This window comes from Gallus gallus, chromosome 1 (assembly GCF_016699485.2).
Source record: "Gallus gallus isolate bGalGal1 chromosome 1, bGalGal1.mat.broiler.GRCg7b, whole genome shotgun sequence".
In the NCBI taxonomy this organism is placed as follows: Eukaryota; Metazoa; Chordata; class Aves; order Galliformes; family Phasianidae; genus Gallus; species Gallus gallus.
The window spans coordinates 72,200,106-72,222,893 of record NC_052532.1 but is presented as its reverse complement, the minus strand read 5'-3'; the positions used below and the strand labels follow the sequence as shown (position 1 = coordinate 72,222,893).

Genomic DNA, 22,788 nt, shown 5'->3' with positions numbered 1-22,788 from the left:
GGATTCAACATATCTGTCCTGTTTGTAGTGGAAAAAAAAAAAAATCTTTGCATCTCAGCACTTGCAACATTTTTGTCCTTAGAATTCTCAAATACACATTCTCAGAAAGAGCTGTGAGCCAGCAGAGTGCCCTTGTGGCTAAGAAGGCTAATGGTATCCTGGGGTGCAGTCGAAGGAGTGTGGCCAGCAGGTTAAGGGAGGTCCTCCTCTCCCTCTACTGTTCTCTGGTAAGGCTTCATCTGACCAGGCACTTTTCACCCGTGCCCCCTGACAGAACAAGGGGCAGCGAGCACAAACTGGAACATAAGAATTTCTATCTGAACATGAGGAAAAAAATCTTTTACTTAAGGACACTAGAACAACCTGCCCAGAGAGGTTTTGGAGACACCTCTCTGGAGATCTTCAAAACCCACCTGGACACTTTCCTCTGAAAAAAAAAAAAAAAAAAAAAAAAAAAAAAAAAAAAAACCCTACAATTCTATGATTCTGTGATCTAGGCTAGGATTCTCATCATAGAAGACTCCAGTGAACTTTTTGTACAAAGTTCAACACACCATGTGGATCAAGAAAACTCTTTTGAAGCACATCTCTAGACTTTGTGGTTTTCAGTGGCCAACTTACCTACTGAAACGCAGAATCACAGAATCATAAAGGTTGGAAGAGACTTCTGGAGATCATCTAGTCCAACCCCCTTGTTAAAGAAGGTTCCCTATACAGGTTACACAGGAAAGTGTCCAGAAGGATTTTGAATATCTCCAGAGAAGGAGTCTCACAAATTCCTATGTTCCAGCTTGTGTCCATTGCCCTTTATCCTGTTACTGGGCACCAGTGAAAAAGGTCTGGCCACATCCTCTTGACTCCCAGCCATTAGATATTTATAAGCACTGATAAGATTCCCTCTCAGTCTTCTCCAGGCCTAACAGTTCCAGGTCTCAGCCTTTCCTCATAAGGCCTCTAGGCCCCTAATCAACCTTCTAGCTCTCTGCTGGACTCTCTCCTGTAGTTTCCTGTCTTTGCTGAACTGAGAAGCCCAGAACTGGACACAGTACTCCAGATGAGGCTTCACCAGGGCAGAGTAGAGAGAGAACCTCCCTTGACCTGCTATCTACAATCTTTTTAATGCATCCCAGGACACTTGATTGACCCTCTTGGCCACAAAGGTACATTGGTGGCTCATGGTCAACCTGTTGTCCAGCATTATACTCAGGGGCTTCTCTGCAGAGCTCCTTTCCATCAGATCAGCCTCTAACCTGTACTAACGTGCAGTTATTCCTTCCCAGGTGTAGGACTTTACACTTGCTCTTGTGGAACCTCATCAGTTTCCTCTCTGCCCAGCTCTCCAGACTGTCCAGGCCTTGCTGAATGGCAGCATGGCCTTCTGGTGTGTCAGCCATTCCTCCCAGCTGCATATCAACATCAGACTTGCTGAGGGAGCATCCCATCCCTTTGTCCAGATCACTGATGAAGATGTTAAGCAAACCAAACCCAGAACCAACCCCTGGGTAACACCACTACCTACAGGTCTCCACCTAGACTCTGTGCCACTGATCACTACCCTCTGAGCTCTGATAGTCAGACAGTTCTTACTTAATTCACCTCACTGTCCACTCATGTATCCCACATTTCCTAAGCTTACCTACAAGGATGTTGTGAGAGACAGTGTCAAAAGCCTTGCTGAAGTCAAGGCAGACAATATCCACTGCTTTCCCCTCATCTGCCCAGTCTGTCATGAACATATGATGTTAGCTATGGACCTAACGATGTTAGCTACAAAAGGACCTAAAAGCCCAAGTGAATGGTTGGAGGAAGAGGGAAATAAACCTTGTTCATTGGGTGAATGGATCATCTCTTTCACCTTCTTGCAGTCCTGGAGTTTACAAGATAACCAGGACCATTAAAAGGTCTGTATGAAGTTTAGTACAGGCAGTAATGAAAATCTGCCCAGCAATTTGAATGAGAACCCAAAATTGTATTTGTTTATGAGTATTAACTCAGTGTCTCGGGGAAAAAAATGGGAACCTGAGATTTGGGAAAACAAAGAAGTCCAACATGATGGTCTAGGATATTTTTCACCAGCAGTCTGAGACAAAAACGTGTGAAGGTTTCTTCTAGATTCATTTGCACAGAAAAACAGTTCTACATCAAAATCCTTGAGGCCAGTATTCTTGCTTGCAAGCACACTGATGTTTTGCCTAGCTCTACTCATTCCGCAGTTGCTCTTATTGGTCAAGGCAGATCTGCAGAGGTCAAGATAAGTGAGTGTTCAGTTCAGTAACTGCTGAATTCTTCGGCCTAGAAACTGTCTTGTACAGGCAGGGCAATGAACTGTATGAAATTTCTTTCCATCTTTGCATAGCATAACCTTCTGGAAACACAAACTAGTGTTTTTCATTAGGGTTATTGCTATGGTAATTACTTGGTTATTAATACTTAATGCTTGTAAACGATTTCAACTCCAACATTACTGCTTGCTTTCATTTGCTGTTGGAAGAATTAGAAGACTTTTTCTTCAAAAAAATGGACATGCATAAACTTTTTTTCCATTACAGGGGCCTTTGGAGAACAACCTATGAGTTAGACTCAAGAACTAATCTATAATTGGATTAGTCTGTACTTGCCAACACTACATGTGCAGTTTCTTATATTGATAAATTGTGTATGGAAATAAAAAAGCAAGGCACACAAAGGAGTAGTGCTCAAAGCATCAGTACAGATAAGTTTTCTCTTCCATAGATTGCAGCAAAGAGTTATCAACATCCTGACAGGACTAACTAGTATTGTAATTGGTACCCTCCACGCCATATTTTTATTTATCCATGCCCATAGCATCTCCAGCTATTAAGCAGTTTTCCTATTATTAGTGTTAATACATCACTTTCTCTGTCTCAGCCATTTTTTTCCTTGTTTGTATAGCTGACTTACAGCATGGAGTCTCCATGTATTTCTCAGTAGCTGGAACCCACTGAAAGTTGCCAGTGTCCCTGGGCAGGGGCTCCCTTGTACCTCCATGTGCCCTGTGAGATGGAGAGGATCTGCTGTCTCTGCAATTGTTCATCACCACGTTTGTGCCTTTTCTCGAAGTTACATGGCCAGCCCCCTCCCGTCCTCCCCTTTCCTGTAACTTCTTTCTGCAATAATGACTCAGCTGTTCATTTCCTTCTTCCTGCTTCTTCTTTCATTCTGTGAGCAAGACTCTCCCATGCTGCTATGCTGCAAGAGGAAGGTGAGAAACTCTCAGTTTTCTCTCATGCCAGCAGGTAGAGACTGAGACTGTTAGAAAAAGAAAGGAGAGAAATGGCCCTTTAGGTCCTGCTTCTCACTCTCAAAAAAAAAAAAAAACCTCAAAAAGTTAGAGTTCATATAATTGGCTTTGCTGGATCGCCTGCACACTGTGTGCCCCGTGTGTTTCCTGCTCGCAGCTGGTGGTGAAAGAGGAAAATAAAAATATCATGAGAGAAACTAGTCTTCTGGCTGAAACCAGAAAGTATGCATCCCAAATTAGAGGCTCAGACTTCTCAGATACACTGCTGAACCAACTACCATCCCTGCTGCCAAATACATCCTTTCCCAGCTATCTGGAAAAAGCTACCTGGGAGCTTTCACCAACCATTCCATATGTCCTGAGGAGATGAAGATCACCCTCAACTCAAAATAAGGAACATCACAAAATAAAATAATACGCGGGAATATGAACCTGAAAAAAAAATGCAATGAACAGAGTGGCTCCAGCACACCTGTTTCAACTTTTGCTAAAGCAGTAAAGCAGAGGAATGAGCTGTGCAAATCTCCGCACAAAAGCTGCTCTGTCTGACTCTATCACCTGCATCAAAACAGCTTACAAGGGAGCCCTACTCAGAGCAGCAAGTGGATGGGCAGGTCTCAGCTCCCAGTCAGCTGCTAGGACCAGCAAAGCAGAGCTAAGAGGCACCCTGTTTTATCCTCTCTATAGTAGCTCTGGTATGCCTGAGAAAAGAAGATGCTCTAACACAGCAGCAGCAGCAGTAGCACTAAAAAGAACACTTGTGTGTTAAATCATCAGGAAAAAAAACAATTATCTTTTTCTTCTTTGTGTTCTTTTCACTTTCCTGCCAAATACCAAAGACAACAAAATACCAGGTTTTTTTTTTTGCTGTGCAAGGCAAACTTTTAAAGTCAAAGGGAAAGCAACTCCTGAACAAGTAACTCAAAACAAATAGCTGGAGGAAGTGAAGGTGGGAAGGTAGGCAGTGGGAAGACCAACCAATACATTTTTAGTGTTTGCTGAATTAAGCCTTGAAGTAGCAGCATAGATGAAAGATATACATCCCTGTGATCAAGAAATGCTCTGCTTGCTTTAGTCAACAACAAAATGCTTAAAGTTACATCCCAAATTTCACTGGCCTGAAAGTGTCACTAATCCACAGTTCTGCTCCAGATGCTCTAGGGGGCCTGAATTCACACACAAAAAAATGTCCTATCTCTAGCCAATCTGAAAGAGAGCAATGGAGAAACTCAAAATGCTGGCTTTGCACAAATGTCTGCAATTCAAGATTATATTTTATACGTTTCCAAGACAGCATGTGCATCCAAACAGTCCCTTGGTTTTGTGGGACTTAACTGTGGCCTAAAGCTGTCTGCAGAGCCTGGGGATGGTACTGAAGACTCAGCTGCAGCAAGTGGCCAAAGAACTCATGGTAGAATCTTACCATCCCACTCTTTAGAGGCAGGAAGGTCACAGTCCAGCATTCTAGAGGCAGGACATGGGTCTGATCCAGTATGGCCATGTATACCACAATAGACTTGCAGTCTGTTGGCCAAGCTCAGCAGGGGATCTGCATAAGATTGTTTTCCTTCTTTGCACACCCTGTGCTGGGATCATGGCAGGAAAAATATCATCTTGGAATATTTGCCAAGAGCCTGACTTCAATACACATGTTCACTTGGGGTAAAAAGCACCCCCTTGGTCTGACATGGGCAGTACTTGATGCCAGTCATTTCTAAGAAGCAAAGCTGAGGGCTTCTCTGCAGGACCATGGGCATGAGAAAAGCAGCATAGGGCAAATGTGGACAGCTGGCCCTCTGGGCATCTGCATCCAGGCTCTTTGGGTGGTTCTCCAGATCTTGGGGTCATTCTGAGAGCCAAGCTCTTTTTTGTTTTCAATCCCTGTGTGCATTCCTCTATGTGATTGGGTCCTTTAGTCAGCAAGTCAGTATCTCTTGTTCTTGGACTCTCCCACCATATTGGACTCTTGATCAGAGTATTGCCTTCTCTGGTTAGTTACTCTTAATTTGAAAAATGAGCTGCACTTCCCACCTATTAGCCCACAAAGGAACCTTCCTCTTTCTCCTTAACTCCATTGTGACCACAACAGCTACTACAATAGAATCACCAACATGCGTTTACAATGCTACATCAATTTTCCTCCTTCTTCCTTAAAAAGGAAAGGTGCCTTCTGATGCAGTGAGCTGAAAATCATGCCCGTTTAAAATACAAAACAGCAGCAAACTGAAAGAGACCTGGGGAGGCCGCAGCCTGCAGCAATAGCCTGCAGTAATAGGATTAAGGGCTATATTTCAGGCAATGCTTCTGGAATCAGCTGTTTCTTATCTGCGTTTCTTTGTAGAAGCTCTGATCTCATCTGTACCAGGTTGTGTTACTGGGCTACCTAACCAGCGCTATTCTTGGCTGACTGTACAAATGCCATATATAAAACCTGACTTTCTAGAAGGAGAGCTGCCTCATGGCTGAACAGCCAAAACGCAGGTGCTGTAACTGGTGAAGTAAATATATTCTTCCTTCTCCGGACTTTGCTAAGAAAGTTGTCTCAAAGGACAGGTTGCATTTTCTCTCAACTCCTCCATACCACATACAGAAGATTACTTTATTTTACCACAGTTAAGTCCAAGAGCTATTTTGAATTCCCACACACGGGCAGTCCAGTACAACAGGCATTATGCATACATGCTTCCACACGCCTCCTGTTTACTACCAGGCACACCAGTATAACCCATACCATGAAAATTTGTTCACCTATTGTGTCCTAAACACATATCCCGTTTTCCATCATCATCAAATTACAGCTCATATGGAAAATAAGCAACTGAGCTTAACACAGTGACATAAAAAATGACATCCTGGTGCCTCTTCTCTTGTTATCCCAGGACAAGTGCAGCCATTTCTCCTCCACCTAATAAAACAGTTAACCAATGTTTTTTGTCTGGTGAGAAGCTGCTAGTCTACAGAGGAAGCAGTGGGGATGAAGGCTGCAGGACGCACCCCAGCACTGAGCATGCTCCCTTCTCTGCACAGCCACCACTCCCAAAACCAAGCCTAGTGCAGAGCTGGGAGAGAGATAAGAAAGTGCCAAGACTTATTCCCCTTCTCCTCCACCTGCCACCTGCACATAACCTGATTTTATGAAATGATCTGGGAGACTTTCACAGAATCACAATGATTTCTATTCTACTCACTCCCAACCCTTTTACTCCACAAGTAAGAGTCGATAACCATCTCTTGTAATTCTATAAGCTTCATATCATCTCCAGGAAATAACTGAACCCTTTGTGGCTTTGAGAGCAGCATTTGGGTATTTTTCCTGGCATTGAAATACTGCTGGATTCTGTTTAAGTGGAAGAGATGGCCAATCCAAATTAAATGGGAGAAGAGAGAAGGCCAAGAGGAAAAGTCTGCTGCCTGCAAATAAACAGAGTGAGTGGGGAGAGACCAACTGCTCCCGATGGGAAGAACAAGTTCTTCCACCATGTGTTAACTGGCCTTACTCTGCCTCACCCTAAAAATAGATGCACTGGGAGTCTGAGCCAAAACCCTTAATTTCACAAGTCCCCCACTTCATTCCATACCAAAATAACCTAACATGTTCCTGTTCTGACACAGGTTTCTCTCTCTCCATCATCAGCATTGCACTTTTGCAAAATAAGTAATTACAATAGCTACTGGAATTTCAGATGGCATGCACAAGGAAAATGTAGAGGAAATAACTGTCCAGTCTTACAAAGTCCATGCCCGAAGTATCGTTAGCTATACCTACTCACTGTTGTGCACTTGTTGGATATAGAGTATCCCGCGATATTTTTAGCCTGAAGATGGGAGTCCCACCCCACAGTCAGCCCTCAGTAGTTACAAGGTAGCCCCTGTGATGGCTGTGTACTATCACAACTTTTACACAACCTCACAAACATTTAATATGCTGATATTCAAATATATTCCTGCTGGGCTTTCCTGCCACATCCTCCTGCCTGCCTGCCATTGATTTCATGCCTTGTCTCCTCATCCTAGTGCCCACAGGCTTCTGCTGGAAGCATTAATGAGAGCAATGTGCAAATAAATGTGAAAAAAATAATCTCTAATGCTGCAGGCTCAGAAGCAGCAGAAATCAGAGGATGTTTTCTGGCAAAACAGCAGCAATAACAGCTATTATCTAAATAAATAATGTCTCAGGGCATACAAGCTTAGCATTAGCACGGAGATCATGGTCTGAAGGCACTCTAGCCAGTGTTTCTTACCACTTCCAGGGAAGTACTGACACAAGAACCTGCCATCATATTATATACTGGGGACACTGGCTGGTATTTGGACCTATTGACCAAAGTTCATTCAGCAAGCAAAATTACTGGAATCTTTGCATTTCTTCTTGCCTTTGTAAAGATGCTTCATTTTGCTAAAGAGTAGTTAAATGCTATCATCTCCATTTTACACAGGAGGTAAAAACACTTCAGAAAGGTTACACCCAAGTGACTCCTCCCTGGGCATGCAGGAAAACAAAAGTATAACAAAGCTACAAGCCTGACACAACTCTCGCCAGCAGTAAAACCATGACTTTCAGCCCATCTTCTTCAACTACAGATCCCACAAGGCAGCTCACAGGGATGCAGTGTCTACCTGTCCTCCTTTCAGTGACCATAAACTCCTTGCAGCCCTTTTGGGCCCCCTTGCTGCCCAGGAACAAGCACAGGCTTGGGGACATTAGGCTTTCAAGAATGCCACCACATGAGGTTTTCTCCCTCAGCTCCAGACATTTGGGTCCATACAGCAAAGGATGCATAGTTTGTTGGGAAGCATGGGGGCTCCTCAGTTGCTGCCACACTTTGCAAAGAGTGATTATGACAGTTGTCTAGAGGGTTGTGACCACTCTATATGACTCATAGTGGAGCTGGTGAGGTGGAGGAAACCAAAACCAATGGCCCATTTGTTGCTGGCCCTGATAGACCTCCTATTGATAGCTCTATCTCACACTGGGACAGCTGCTTCAATACCAGAAATTCTTCACAGCCCCTCTAGCCCTCGTGGTGCTACCAGGAAAGCTCCAGTTTCAGTTAAGAATTTGATGGCTGGCAAGTGTATAAATCATAAAAGTAGCTTTGTTCTGTAACACTTCAAACTTACTGGGTTCTCTCACATTGCTGCAGTTTGCTGGCACTTGCTGTTCAATTTATATAAGCTAAGCTGTGCAAACTCATGCCTTTCCAACCTGTAGACAGCTTGTTATACTGCACAGAGATGCTGCTCCTTTACTCCATGCTGTGTTTTACTGACAGCCGGGCCTTTTTGGGAAAAGTGCAGCCACTTATTTTTTGGGAGATTTCATTTCACAGGAAGCCCAGACAACTGCAGGCTTTTAATGCTGATTCAAACTGAGTAAAATCAGGAGGCTACATCCGAGCTGATTCCTTTCAGCAAGCCCTGTGCCTCAGCAAGGGCTGGAAAGGAAAACAAGGGCACTGGCAGCTGGATGCCAAGGAGGAGGCAGCATGCCCTTTGCAGACATAGCCTTGGGTGAAGGCTGAGCTCCAGTTTGTGGATACCTCCCCAGGGCGCTGCCCTGGCAGCCAAGAGAAAGCACCGGGGCAGAGACTGCCCTTCCCCATGGTCCCACCCTGCCTCTACCCACCATTTTACCCAGGTGGGAAAGCAGTGATCCGTGGGCAAGAGGGGTGGGACCAGCCTTTCATCTGGTGTGAACTTCTGCAGTGCCTTTGATGTTCCTGGGTCTGGCGCGTAGGTTGGAGTGGGAGCCCCACAATAATAATGTGAAGCCAGTGGAACCTGCTCAGATCCTCTGAAAATCTGGGGTGTGTGGGGCTGATGAGCACGGAGATCATTTGAATAGCATGACTTGCGGCTGTGCAGATGCTCAACCTGCAGGCATCTAATAAATGAGCAAAGAACAGGAAAGAAAAACAAAAGCTTTAGTTTTCAGCAAAATTTCCAAATTTCTTCCTGATGCAAAGCACTGAGTTCTGTCAATATTCAGAAATATGTAGGAGGGTAGGGGTTGCACAAGCTAATATCAGCTCCAGCTCAGCATACACTGCCCTCTCACCTCCTTGGAGGCTGAATTGCTGGACTCTCCTTTCCTGCAGGTTGTCAGAGCTGCCTGCTAGGAAGCCTTTTGATTATTTTCTAGGATCCCCCAGTGCTCAGTAGTGTGGCACGGACCTGCTGTATTTCCCCACTGTTATGCTGAGTGATAAGCTGAGCTGCGACAATCAACAAGCACAGCTGAGAGCCATCCATATCTGGGCTCTGATGGCCAAAGCAAGTCATCACGCATGACCATGATAGAAAACTCTCTCTGTAAGTGGAGTTTAAAGCCTCCACGGACCCCTAGAGTCCAGGGGATGGCTCATCTCGTGAAGTTTTACCCTCCATCCCAAGGGCCAAGAGAATCCATGGGTTGGAGTGCAGTGAAAAAGAAGCATTATTTGGGAACGCAGATGGAAAAACTGAAGTGGCTAAGAGACATATTTCAAAGCTCAAACTATGTATATATATATTTATAGATGTGTGTCAGTGTATATATATACATAAGCCTCTCTTTCCATCACAGAGTTGTACAAACCTACATGCCCATGTATGTCCATCAATTGTCCCTTCACTAAGTGCAGCCCAGTGACATGTTGCTGCCTGACACTGTGACATTCCAATGCCCACAAAGTCAAAACTAACTAGAGATGGCCAAAATCCAAAGAGCTAATTCTACTAGTTTCCAATTTGGTGATGCCCAAGCCTTCATGCTTGCTGGGAGACTGCAGTCCCAGAACACTGCCAGCCCTCTTGCATGCAACATGTACATCCCAAGTTGCTGACAAGTTTAAAAGTTCTCAATAACCAGACCATTTCACCTCACTCCCTCCACCCAGTCTGCCATACCAGGCAGACCATTAAACGCATCATTGTGGTACATCTCACCACGATTTTTATTGCATTATCAGATGACATGCAGTGACATGTAATGATGCACTGTTTATCGATTGTAAAATCAACATGGACAGGCTGGTTTACACCTACTGAGGAAAGTGTAGCAATTGGACTCTAACTCTCCTCTTACTTACCAACATATGTCCTGAAATCAATGAGATCCAAAGGGGCTCAGAATCTCGAAAGTGTCAGTTAGGGTCACAGAAATACTCTAAAGTGAAGGAAAGGCCTAATAGGAGAGGAGAGGAAAAATAACAGAGTATCTACCTGTAGGCCATAACAAATGTTTCCCACAGGAAATTAAAACTTTTAAGTCATTGAATATAGGGCATTGTGCATGGCCACCTAAGCCTGTGCCAGGAAGAAGAAATAAAAGATTGGGGGAAGGGAAGGGAACGGGAGCTGGAACAGGAACAGTGCTTGATAACCAATGGTTTGTGCTCAAGTTTCAAAACCCCCCTCTTTCAAACGTCAGGGCACGAGCACTGCAACTAGGCTTTGGCAGCCAAGGCTTGTGCCAGAACTGTGGGCACTCAAACCATTTGAGTGGGTAACATCCTGGCTCGGGTGCCATCACACATTTGGGCACCCACATTTTGCACATGGAGCAAAGGGACAACACAACCACTCTGCGAATCCCAGAAATGTGAAGGTTGCTTCCTTTAGGGTGGATGCAGTGGCAGTAACAGTCCATTGTAGGGCCATGAGTAAAGAGCAGAGTGGCCAAAACCACACAGAAGAGTCACTGTGTATAAACAAGGAATCTGTAGGTGGGTAGGGGAGGGCTGGGAATAGCTGTAAAGAGGACAAACACATTGCTCATGTCTCATAAACTCTAAAAGCCAAAGGAAGTTTCCCTAGGGGAAGCCCTTGATTCTTTCTGTAACCTTCCCCACGAGAGTTTTTAGATGCTTTCTTCATTCCTTTTTTCACTTTTCAAGGAAGGACCCTCCCATTTCTAATTAACACTGTATTCTTACCACCCTACAGGATAAGGCCTTCAGTGGCAATCTCTGCTAAAGGCCAACAAAATGCAGAAATACTTTCACCCATCTGCTGCTGCTTCTCTGAGCTGACAGGAAAAACTCAGCCTCACCAGGAGCATCCATGTTGGAGTGAGCAACCCACTCCTTATCCTCACAGTGCATCAGCTCCATTGGGCCTAATCTGGAGGAAAACAAATTGCATGCAATTTCCCTTTGTTTCTGGCAGGTTCTGTGCCTGCACAGCACCTCTGCAGATTAGGGATGAAACCTCTGCCCAAATCACAGCACCTATTATAATGAAAAGAGGGGCACGGGGAGGGCAGGATTTCCTCTGCTCCCAAAACAGCCACTTCATCAGACGTCTCAGATGATGTCCTTTGCTTTTTTCCCCTCTAGACTTACAACTGGGAAGTCAGTGTGCAGGGATCCCTTGAAACTGATGTTTAGTGCTCCATCTGAGTGGTCAGAAACCAGACCTTGGCAAGCAGACATAAGTTCATGGTCTGAGCCTGATCCAGTGCTGTCTTCTGCAACAAAAGGGATGCCCCTAACATTCACACTCTACCTCCATATATCAGGACAACCCTACTTTTCATAGGCCAGCAAAGTTTGGCTTTCAGACACAACCAGTGTGCAATATTGTTCACAGTGACAAGTAGCATCTGCGTGCAGAAGATGGGACAGACCCTTGCAGGGTGTATTTTGATAGGACAAAGGGAAATGGTTTCAGACTGAAAGACAAGAGATTTAGATTGGATATAATGAAGAAGTTTTTAACAATAAGGATGGTGAAGCACTGGAACAGGCTGCCCAGAGAGATGATGAACACCTCATCCCTGGAGACATTCAGGCAGGCTGGACTAGGCTCTGAACAACCTGATCTAGCTGTAGATGTCCCTGTTCATTGCAGGGGAGATGGACTAGATGACCTTCAGCTCTTCCAACTCAACTGATTCTATGATTCATGTCAAGTGCAAGCACCTTACACAGCACTGACCTTGAGCTCCTTACCATGACTCATTCATGCACAAGAAAAAACTAAGAAAAAAGTTTTTTCGCTTGTACTCTGGAAGACAATTGAATAATAAAGAATAATAATACTTATACAATGAACTAAAAAAGAGATCCAACACATCATTACATCCCACAGACTCTGAGGCAACATTCTGCTGGACCTTGAGAAGAAATAGGGTCTTTGATTTTAAGCTGGTGAGCTGGACACTACAAGATGAGGTGAATTCACAAAACAGGCCAGCACACTCCAGGAAACTGTAAATCTAATAGAAAGTTTGCTGACTGATGGGATTCACAGCACTGAGTTATCAAGTTCACTGCTTCCAGGCTGCTCACTGCAAGCTAAGTGCCTGGAGATGGGAAAGCTACTTAGGCTCATGACATGAATGGAGAAAGAGGAGAAAAAGTGGAGAGAGAAGAAATGTAGTGCCAACAACAATCTAGTTCGCAGGATACTCATCCAGGAGTGAAACAGCTGACATCCAGGTCCCAGTCTAAAGGCTAGCTAAGGATGATACCCAAATGCAAGAGCTTCAATTTCTAGGGCTGAGAAAGCCCAAGTTTGACCTTTTAAGAGCCTGGGTATCAACATGCTCACCAGGCAGATACAGGATAAAGTGCCCTGAGGCCAAAGGACTTGATTGGATTTATGACAGCCTCTGTGAGCGAGCACCCTCCGAAAAGGCTATGGGATAAAAGTCAGGGGAGCATTTCATGTTGGCAAAAATGGGGTCAGAAATGTACTGAAAGCAAGGTCAGAGCAAGTGAGATAGGAAAAAGTTGATTTAGCAGAACTGAATGGGAATAACCAAGAGGCACCATCCCTATGCCAGGAGTATTGCACATATATACATGTATGACATGCTTTGGATATTACTAGCACATACTCACTGTGGGTATTCAAGCAATGCAGAAGTGTGTGGTCAACATGCATGAGCATTTGGATCCCTCTGTATTCCCTGTGTCCTCCTAGCAAACACCTAGCAAAAGAAAGAGAAGAGTAAAATCAAGAGTGATATATCACATCCATATATTTTTAAGCATGGGGGGGGGGAAGGTAGAACATCTCTTACAGTAGTATTTTAAAAATTTAGCACCCTCTGACTTTGTCATCACAGCTCTATATTTTAGGAAGGTGTTATAGTGGGAAAGATTCAAGTTCCATCCTGTTCAGTATCCGGAGGGTTCAAAAGAAGATGCATATTATGAGCATGTGTCTAGCCTTAGCTCTAATGTGCTACATTTACTGCTTTCTGCTTGGAGAACACCTTCAAATTTCTGATTCTCCCTGGGTGGGGATAATTTTCTATATTCTGTGGGATTTACCTTCAGAATGACTCAGAGCTCTGAAAGTCTTTTTACTTTACTGTATCTCAGCTAAGCTTTACACAGAGTCCATCTCAGTATAAACTGTATTTTTATTATGTATTTTCATCACTAATTAGGAGTGGGGCTGTAAATAAGAGATACCAGGCTTGCTCTCCACCAGATTAGCAGTAATCTGAATAACACTTCGTCAGCAGCCTGAAGCTTGTGCCTAAAAGGCTGAAATGAAGCTGCAATGAACATCTGCCCTCTTCTTGAATAGCAGAGTAAGGCCTAAAGAAGTGACAGGTCTCTCCATTCAGCTCAGACATTTTGATCTGAGCATATTTCTGTTTTGGAGAAAGTAGAAACCGGCCCCTGGGATGCCAAATATCAGGACTGTCAGGAGCATGAACAGGCTGCACTGGGAGACTCTTATGGGCCCACAAAGATTGGGATGAGGCTGGAGGAGAGACTGCAGCATCCAGGCTTTGGGGAGGAGAGGAAACATTCAGCAAGAGAAGAAAACGTGATCCAGTAAAAAGGACAGGTGACAGGGAGCTGTGCTTGCAGGCAGCAACACTGAACAGACAACCTCAGAGCCAGCAAGAGTTTTTAAAAACCAATTTCATTGAACCCAGATAACATGCTCATAAATAAATAAGTAAATAAAGAGCAGCTGCTCTGAAGTTGCACATGAGGTTTTGTGCTAAGAATGGAGCATGGTGACAGGATCTGTCAGGATCGGTTTAACATCATGCAGTGAATTTCACAAGGCATTCATTGGGGAAACAAGGAGTCTTCAGCCAAGCAAGAAAGCCTCCTCCTGCCGAAATCAGTGACTACTTCTCTTCACATGGTCCTCTTTCCCCTTGCCCCTTCACCCACAAATCCAGTCCAAAGCCAAATATTGAATAAGACCCTGTTTAAATTATGTTTGAATGTGATGTGAGTTTGCAAGTGCCCCATACGTGTGTGAGACTAAAACCTGCAGGTGAACAAGGGCTGCAGGACTGAGACCTCAGATGCCATCTGGTATACCCTATTTCTGTCTTTCAGGAGGAATATCTTGCTTAGTGGGAGACTTCTTTTCACCAGGGAAAAATGCTCAGGGACTAGGTTTTAAAATAATTAGGAAACACTACTGAGAAGAAAGAGTACTTTTCTTCCTAGACTTATGTATTTTTTACCACGACACATAGTTAGAACTGGGGACACATTTTAAAGACTATTCCCTCTTCTCAGTGATGCTACAACACAATTCACTGACTTTATCAGAGTATTGCATTCCTCTTCAAAGGGGCACTGTGTGAGAAAATTACAAATATACTCAAAAGAAATAATTATTCTTGCAAATTGACACCTGTGGCAAAATGAGGCATGTAAATGACCCCCATGAAATTAGAGAGGAATAAAGCAGGAGACAATTCTGAAGGGCCTCAAGAGTGCTTGTGGCTTCTTTGGCAGGTGCTTTCTCCCGGGGGTGAGTGGGACGACAAATAGTCCCAGAACATTAAATGTAGGCAGAATATCAGGAAATACAACATTACCTCATACTTTCACACCTCTCGCCAGGCTCAGGTAAGAACTAGACCAAAGGAGAGCATTTATCTTGATTTACCAAATCAGTTTGATACTACAAGTGGCATTGCTCAGTGTTTCATCCATCACACAACCGGAGTTTTTCTATTTCTTTTCTGTTCAGAAAAAGGCATAAGACTCAGATGTCTAAGGTGAGGGGATAGCAGTGTGGTTTTGCTGAGGAAACAAAACTTACTTCCTTTCCTGCCCTTCCTCTCCCCATATTTGGGGAACTCTGTTATTGTTCTTGCTTCGTCACTGGTGGGTAAATAAAGGCCTTGGGAGCCAGGATAAAGTAACCTGTGAGCCACAAGAAACAGAGGACAGCCAGCTGAAGCTCAGAGAGAAAACCAAGAGGTTTGCCCGTTCTCTCTTCTCCTGAGAGCTCCCCATCAGGAAACACAATGCCTTGGCAGACCCCAGTCATCAAGTACAACGCCGTGACTGCATGCAGGACCAGCTCCCAGATTCACTCCCATCTTCTCACGCCTTCTGTCTCCTCTCTCTCTTTCCTTCCTTCCATCCCTGCTTCCTGGTTCCCTCTTCCTAAATGGTGGCCTCTGACCATCATCCATGGTGAAGTTTAGGAAGGCTCTGCAAAACCTCCAGTTGCCTTGAAGCAGAACAAAAGCTTTCCTACAGAGGCCTTCCTCTCGTAGTAAAAGCAGCCACCAAAAGTAAGCTCCTGCTGCCATCAGCATAAATTATCTTCATTATGCTTGAAAGAGCATAAATGACTTAGAAATCTTAAATGTGTATGCATGCTGATGGCCTGAGTATTCTGACAGAATAACATACGGTTTTAACTGCTACTCAGGCTATATATGCACTAACAAGTACAGGTTCAGAAATGACTTGTACTTTGGAAATCTACAAATAAATCCTGGCTTATACTGAAAAGGGGAAGCAAATTCAGAAACACAGACTTCCATCAAAATTACTCTTTTTTTCACTTTATGCAAACTCCTGTCCACAGTGAGGTGCCTGCCACCATATCCACGGCTGGATCCAACAGAAAATGATATTTCTGTAGCAAGGCGAGCCACTCCTCTCAGTCATCCATTCTGGGTGAATTCTGTTCTTCAATTTGTGAGCTAATTTTTGTGTTTATATGGTCTTGTTCGTTTGTTTGTTTAACAGCATTTTCAGCTCTGTTATGGAGAAGGAAGAAAGCAAGAATGGAGGTCTTCTCCCCCCTTGCCTTTGTCCCATAGGAGAGCCATGTTAGCACTCAAATTATTAGTCAGCTGGAGTCTTAGAAGACAGCCAAATGCTGGCAGGCCAAATGGGGGCCTTTGATGATCTGTATGATCCCTACCTTCAGGACAGAACTGGCATTTGAATATGACTTCTCCAAACCACTGCTGCCAGGGGGAAGGGCAGCTTTGGTGTTGGCACTGGGGAAAGGGAGGAAACTGCAAGCTTGCACTGACTACAGAGAACAGTCTTTCAAGATATCTCACTTACAGGTTTGGTGGTGGAACACACAGTGACACGACATTGCAAAGGTTTTCCAAACTCTGGAAAGGCGTTGCCCTTTTCAGTGCACTTTGCAAGAGGACATCCTTGCCCAGAAATCCCTACTGACATTATGATTTCATCTGCAGCAACAGCAGCTATGTGAATTTTATTAATAAAGGCTTTTAGTCTTTAGCCGTTTCTACTGAGAGAAGGGAAAGAAAAAAAAAAAGAAAGAAAAAAAGAAAAAGAAAACAACAATGCTGTGAAGTGGTTTGCTGTGTTCATGTTCTGCACACCATATGCACACATGCTGGCAGGCAGGACTTTACTTGTGACGCGAGTTGTGGTCAACAGAGGAAGCTGAAAAAGGAACTCGGGGTTTCTATTAATCGAATGGGGGGATATTAGCTTACTGGAATCTAGGATGTGTTACTGCTGATTTACATACAGCATAGGAGACGTGTGCCTCAGAGATATGTCACAGATCACCAAGAAAAAGCCATCCTATAAACTGAAAGCATCTTCCAAGAAATGTTGAAGATCCAAACTGCTATTGCTCAGAATATTCATGGAAGAACTACACCTTCTTTCTTGCCCCTCTGGGATGTTTCAGGTGTGGGACACAATTCCTTTGAGAAGGACCAAAAAGCAACTGGACATGCAGACAGCACAGAGCAACAAGGCCATGTCTCCAAATCTGGCAGAAATCCTGAGCTCTGAACCCTGGATGAGGAACAGCCTGATGCCCAATACCAACCTGGCCCTCCAAGGTCTCAAGAGACAAAAAAAAGTCTTTGCTTTAAGGAATTCCTTTGACTTCCCTTCAGCAGAATTAGGCTTTGGATAGATAGTAAGAACTGGGTCTTTCTAGTTTGTAAACATTTCATCATAAGAATTTTCTCTTATCCTTCTCCTTGGGGTTAATTATCTCAGTAACAGCATGGTTTCTCCTGAGAATCACTGTGTTTGGAGATTGACTTATCTGTTTGGAACAGCCACAGTTCATAATTCTCCTCTTTGGAAATCCCCCGAACTTAACTGAATTTGATAGGGAAAAAAAAAGTTACAGTAGCGTTGCTTCCAAGAACTAGTAGTTTCTGTACTCACATCCTCTGAGTAACACAGCGCTTTGTCCTCCATAAGAAAAAGGCAGTCATTCATTCTCACCGAAATTCTATGGTCCTGTCCAATCAACAACTGTTTTCTTAGTGATGGCAGTGAGAATGGAGAAGTTCTCCTTCCTGAAGATGATCAAAATGCTGCCAAATTTGAGATTAGTATAAGCTACACTCATTTGTCATTTGTACTGGGGTATAAGTTAAACCCATGTGTTAGGCCACAAATCTCACCACCTCTCAGGCTGATCCCTGCAAGAATTTGAAAATGTTTGATTTTTTTTTTCCTCTCTGATGAACTTACTGTCTGCATCTCTAAGGAACATTAAAACGGTCAATAAGGTAAAATTCTCGCATCAGTTGTGTTTGGGGCATATTAGGGGCTAGGGATGAGACAAAACAGCAGAGTAACCCAAGCTGCTGTCATGATGTCAACCTCAGGATGGCCAGGGGAACAGCTTATCTCGCACTTCCACAGGAAACTCAAGGTCTTTAGCTGCCTCAGGCACTGCCTCTAACCCCAAATTCAGTCTCTTACCTGCCAGGCTCTCATCTGGGTGGAATAAAGCCAGCAAAGGAAATCCTTACTCTCCTGTTTCTACCATTTCAGGCTGTACAGATCCAAGGTTCCAGTTCTGCATTTTTCTCTAATTATACATAAAACCAAAGACCAAGAAAACAGTTATTTCAGGTGAACTTACCAACTGCCTCCTCACTGACCCTACAATACTAAAGTAGGTCACTACCTTTTTCTGTAAGTGCTTGTTATGGGAAATGGTTGGCTCATGCAAGTGTCACATACAGAGAACTAAACTCCATTCCCTACAGAAGGGACAGAATATAAAACATGATGCAGCACATCCACATCAGTGACTTACCTTACCTTCGCTGCTTTTCTGTGTAGCCTTTCCTTTGCTGCAAATGATTGTTTCATGGCACATGCCACAAGAGTACAAATGTTTTCTGCCAGCATCTTGTCTAGACTCTAATATTTACATTCCTTTTACCTTAATTCCCTCTGCAGGTTCAATCAAATGCAGACGTTAGTCTTCCTTGGCAGAGTCCTCCTGTGCAGTGCAAAGCAGTTGCCATGCTTCACACCAGAAGCATGTAAGCACAAGGAAAATGTGTCATAGGACTGAAGGAGTCTGTAAAGCATAGCAGGTCCTTCAAAGTAAGAGACAGTTTCAAAATGCTAGACACTGAGATTTGCATCCCTCACTCCTCCCCCCCCCACTGAGGGAACCAAAATGTCTCCATGAGAGCTGACCCCAGGTGGGTTGTACTGCCACAGGAATATCAGATGGACCAGGATCAGGGCCAGCATGAAGGGATAAGGCCAGGAGGGAGAACTACTAATGACTTGTCCCTCCACTGATGGACAAAGAGATCTATAGGTCAGTATCAATGCAGGTGGATGAATGTGAGGAGGAGTTGTGTACACACCCAAGCCCAGGAACATGTGTACAGGGGAGAGACAGCAGCAAGCTGCAGGGAGCTGAGGTGATTTTTTAACAGCCAGCCCAGAAAAAAGCTATGATTTTAACTGCCAGCTCCACAAAATAAGCCCAAAGTGCCTTTAGCACAGCCCTCACCCTAACAGCATCTGAACTGTCTCTGAAAGCCTCCCTTGACCCTGCTCTGCATTTAAAATGAATTCCAAGGAACATTATAATCTGGACAAAGCAGAACAGAATTAGATTTAGGAGAGAGCAATGAAGGTGACTGCCCAAGGCCCAAAGCTGGAGGGGAGCCCCAGTAATGCACATCAGCCTCAGAAGTCAGCCACTTTGAGGGGCAGGCAAGGAGCTGCCTTTGCCCTATGCCCCCAGAGTTTAATGCTGGCTGTGCTATGAGAGTGGCAGGGCCGGGTCAACATTAGCAAGTGAGGCAGGAAACAAAGACCCCACACAGGATAGCAGTGAGGTGACTTAAACATTTACAGGCTTGCAGCAGGCAGGGGGTGAGGAGAAGTCAAGTTTTGTGCAAGAAGGCAGTAAATTTCCTGTTCAGATCTGTACACTGTTTTTTCCCAGAAATAAAGCTGCAGTTTTCAAATTCATCACTGCCCTGATGTACAGAGCAGTGTCTGGGTGATTCACATCTGTTGCTGTGTGGCTGGTTACAAGCACCACAGACACTTTCAGTCTAATTTTGCCATGAACAACTCTGGATGAGCAAAACAAGTTTTGAAAACCTCTTAGGATCATTGCATGTCAGCGTGCTCTGGGCACATCCCACCACCCATTTCCCCTTCAGATTGAAAAAAGACAGCAGAGGGAGGGAGGGGAGCACCACAGCCACCTAGATCACTAAGGTTGGTGTTGTGCTCCACCAAGAAGCCATCCTCTAGACATGTGGAAGTAGCCTGGTAGCAAAACAATCTCTGGGGTCACGCTCCAAATGGCCCAAGAGAGGACAGTATTGAGAGGTATGAGAAAAAGAGAAGACATCCTGGTTTCAGTCCCAGCCACAAAGAAAGTTCACAAGGTGAACCTGAACCCGACCCAAATTACTTGAATTTGCATTGCAATGAAAACACACTGTTGCAACAGTAGCTTGTGTCCTGCCTCCTCCTCCCTACACAATTTTCTGGAAAAAAAAATGATTTCTATAGCATGAAGTTTTGCTCAATACACCACTTCCTCATTTGTCCCCAGCTACTTCTCCATCCAGGGCTATATGGTCTCAGCCCTACTCTGGCGCATGGGATGCCATCCCCAAAAAGAAAGAAAGGGCTTGAAGTGCATGGGGAGGAGAAACTAAAGAGAAAATCACTCACTCTTCCCACTCAGCTTGGAGGGAGAGGTGTTCAAGGCCAGGTTGGATGAGGCCCTGGGCAACCTGGTCTAGTAAATGGGGAGGTTGGTGGCCCTGCCCGTCAGGGGTGTTGGAGATTCATGATCCTTGAGGTCCCTTTCAACCCAGGCCATTCTGTGATTCTGTGTGATTCTGTGACTTCCCACGGGGGAAGAACATCCCTTGTACACCCCGGCTGTCTCTGAAACCTTGTCACCTGGTCTCTGTTGGCATGCAGTTACTTCTGTGTCCTTCAAGAATGTTACCCCCTTAGTCCACTCAAAAGAGAGAAAGGAAATATGCTCAACCAGTCAGGTTCTCAATAACATATTGAGCAAAATTTGCATGCAAACCTTATCTTGATATATATAAATTCATTCTGAAACTTCAGTTCAAGAGAAAGATTTCTGTGTTAAAAGGGAAATGAGTGGTGTCATGCCATCCATGCTGCTCACAGGTGCCTGAGGTCCTCACCATGCATCTCTCAGTACCTTGTGCAAGTATTGGCTGAAAAGACATTTAAAGTGTGCACTATAGGGTGGCCACTTCCAGAGCTTGGCTCTGGGCTGGTATAAGCCAGTACAGATTATTTTGGTTACATACACAAAGGTTTACACCACTGCCACGTCCCACAGACAGAGCAGAAGAAACCTTTCTTCTGAGGTTAAACAATGGCTTATTCTCCTTGCTTTCCTGCTTCCAGGTATTGTGATGGAGTAGGTAAATCAGACTACAACATGTCTCTGGGACACGTGCTTATATTCCTGTTTCTGCCATACCCTACTGCCTGCAGAGGCTCCTTGCTTGTTAGAATAGGCCACAGGTAAAACATCAGCCTAGTATGGATGAGATTGGTCTTCAAATCCTTTTCCAGCAATATATTTCTTCCACAGCCTCAAAAATAATGTCAAGTCTTTGGTTCTCATAGCAAAACACACACCACTGTGCCTTCCACATCACCATACAAGGCCATAGAGCATCACTGGATGGAGGTCACACACAAAACGTGATACATGGAGGTACCTAAAATGCTTATACAGCTCTTGACTCAGGTTTCACAGCCCTACCGCACACTTGCAGACCTGTGACATTAGGCCACACATGCAGAGCAAAGACACAGTGAACCTTAAAGAAACTTCAGCTATCATGAGAAAATTGTTGAAAAGACATACCCCCCAAAAAAACCCAAGAAAACATAACATAGTAGGTCCTAAGATATGTCCATAGGAGAATAATACAATAAATGAGAACTACTCACTCTCTGCCCTGCCATCTGTAAGAGATTCCTTTTGCATTGTCTCAAAGCTTGCTCAGCAAAGCTGATGGAAAAGTCCTGATCAAGGGTTGAGAAATCCTTTGTCTAAAGGACACAGATGGACAAGTCCAGGCAAGTCCTGGTCAAAGTTGGCAAAGTCTTTTGTCTGAAGATTTGCAGGACAGGAGCAAGGAGAGAGAGATAAGCAGCAGATTAAAGGCCAGGGAGCAGTCTTTTGCTTGGGCTTATCTTGAAGGAGATAGCCATCTCAGGGGGTACTGCACATGACTCCCATAGCGAGCCGGAATGTCACATTGCCAGAAGAAGAAGGATAAAAAAAGGACCGACAACCATGAGGATAGGTGTCTGACATCAGATGCCTTACAGTGTGATGCCTGCCTGCTGAAGGACTTTCCTGGGCCTGCTACCTGAGACCTGCCCCTTCCTCCTGGACTTCCTCTGTTGCTGTACCTGCTTGCTGCCTAAGGTCGGCCATGCTGCTGCTGCCTTCTCCTTGCGCTTTTGCCTCAGGCCATCGGAACGGCATGCAATGGGATGCTGCTGGATCCTGGTGGTGACTATCCCTGCTTTACGTAATTCTTGCTTCTTTCCTATAGACCACTTTCCCTTCCCCATCACCCTAATTCGTAATAGTCTCCACCCTCCCCTTCCCTGTCTTCCTGGTTAAGATTTGTAATAAACCGGTCAGACCAACATTTGAACCGTTGTTTCTTTATCTCACATCAGGTATACATGTATCAAAGAGCTTCCTCTCCCGCCTATAAATTGGAGCAACTCACCATCCCAACCCATCCATATGACAGAAATATGTGTTTCATAAAAAAATCATAGCCATCACTGGCTACAAAACCAATACAAAGAGGACATCCTACCCAATCACTGCAAAGTCAAAGAAAGGAGGAACAAATTGTGCTCTCTTCAACCTTAGCTGTGATGCTCCTAAGGGCTCCCACTGCAAGATGCACAGCAGCTGGCCTGCTGACTGTGGCATCTCCTCGAGTTCTGAGGCTGTGGCAAGTCTCACTGTCTGATCCTCCTTCCACAGCCACCAGT

At 44.5% G+C, this 22,788-nt stretch overlaps 1 long non-coding RNA gene across 1 annotated transcript; it reads right to left on the bottom strand.

Moving 5' to 3' along the window:
- Positions 1-464: 464 nt before the first annotated feature.
- Positions 465-21,760, bottom strand: LOC124417679. The gene is made up of 4 exons (XR_006934350.1): positions 21,718-21,760; positions 18,199-18,307; positions 13,090-13,178; positions 465-9,146 (listed from the first exon to the last, which is right to left on the bottom strand). It is a non-coding gene; the product is annotated as an uncharacterized LOC124417679 (long non-coding RNA).
- Positions 21,761-22,788: the final 1,028 nt, after the last annotated feature.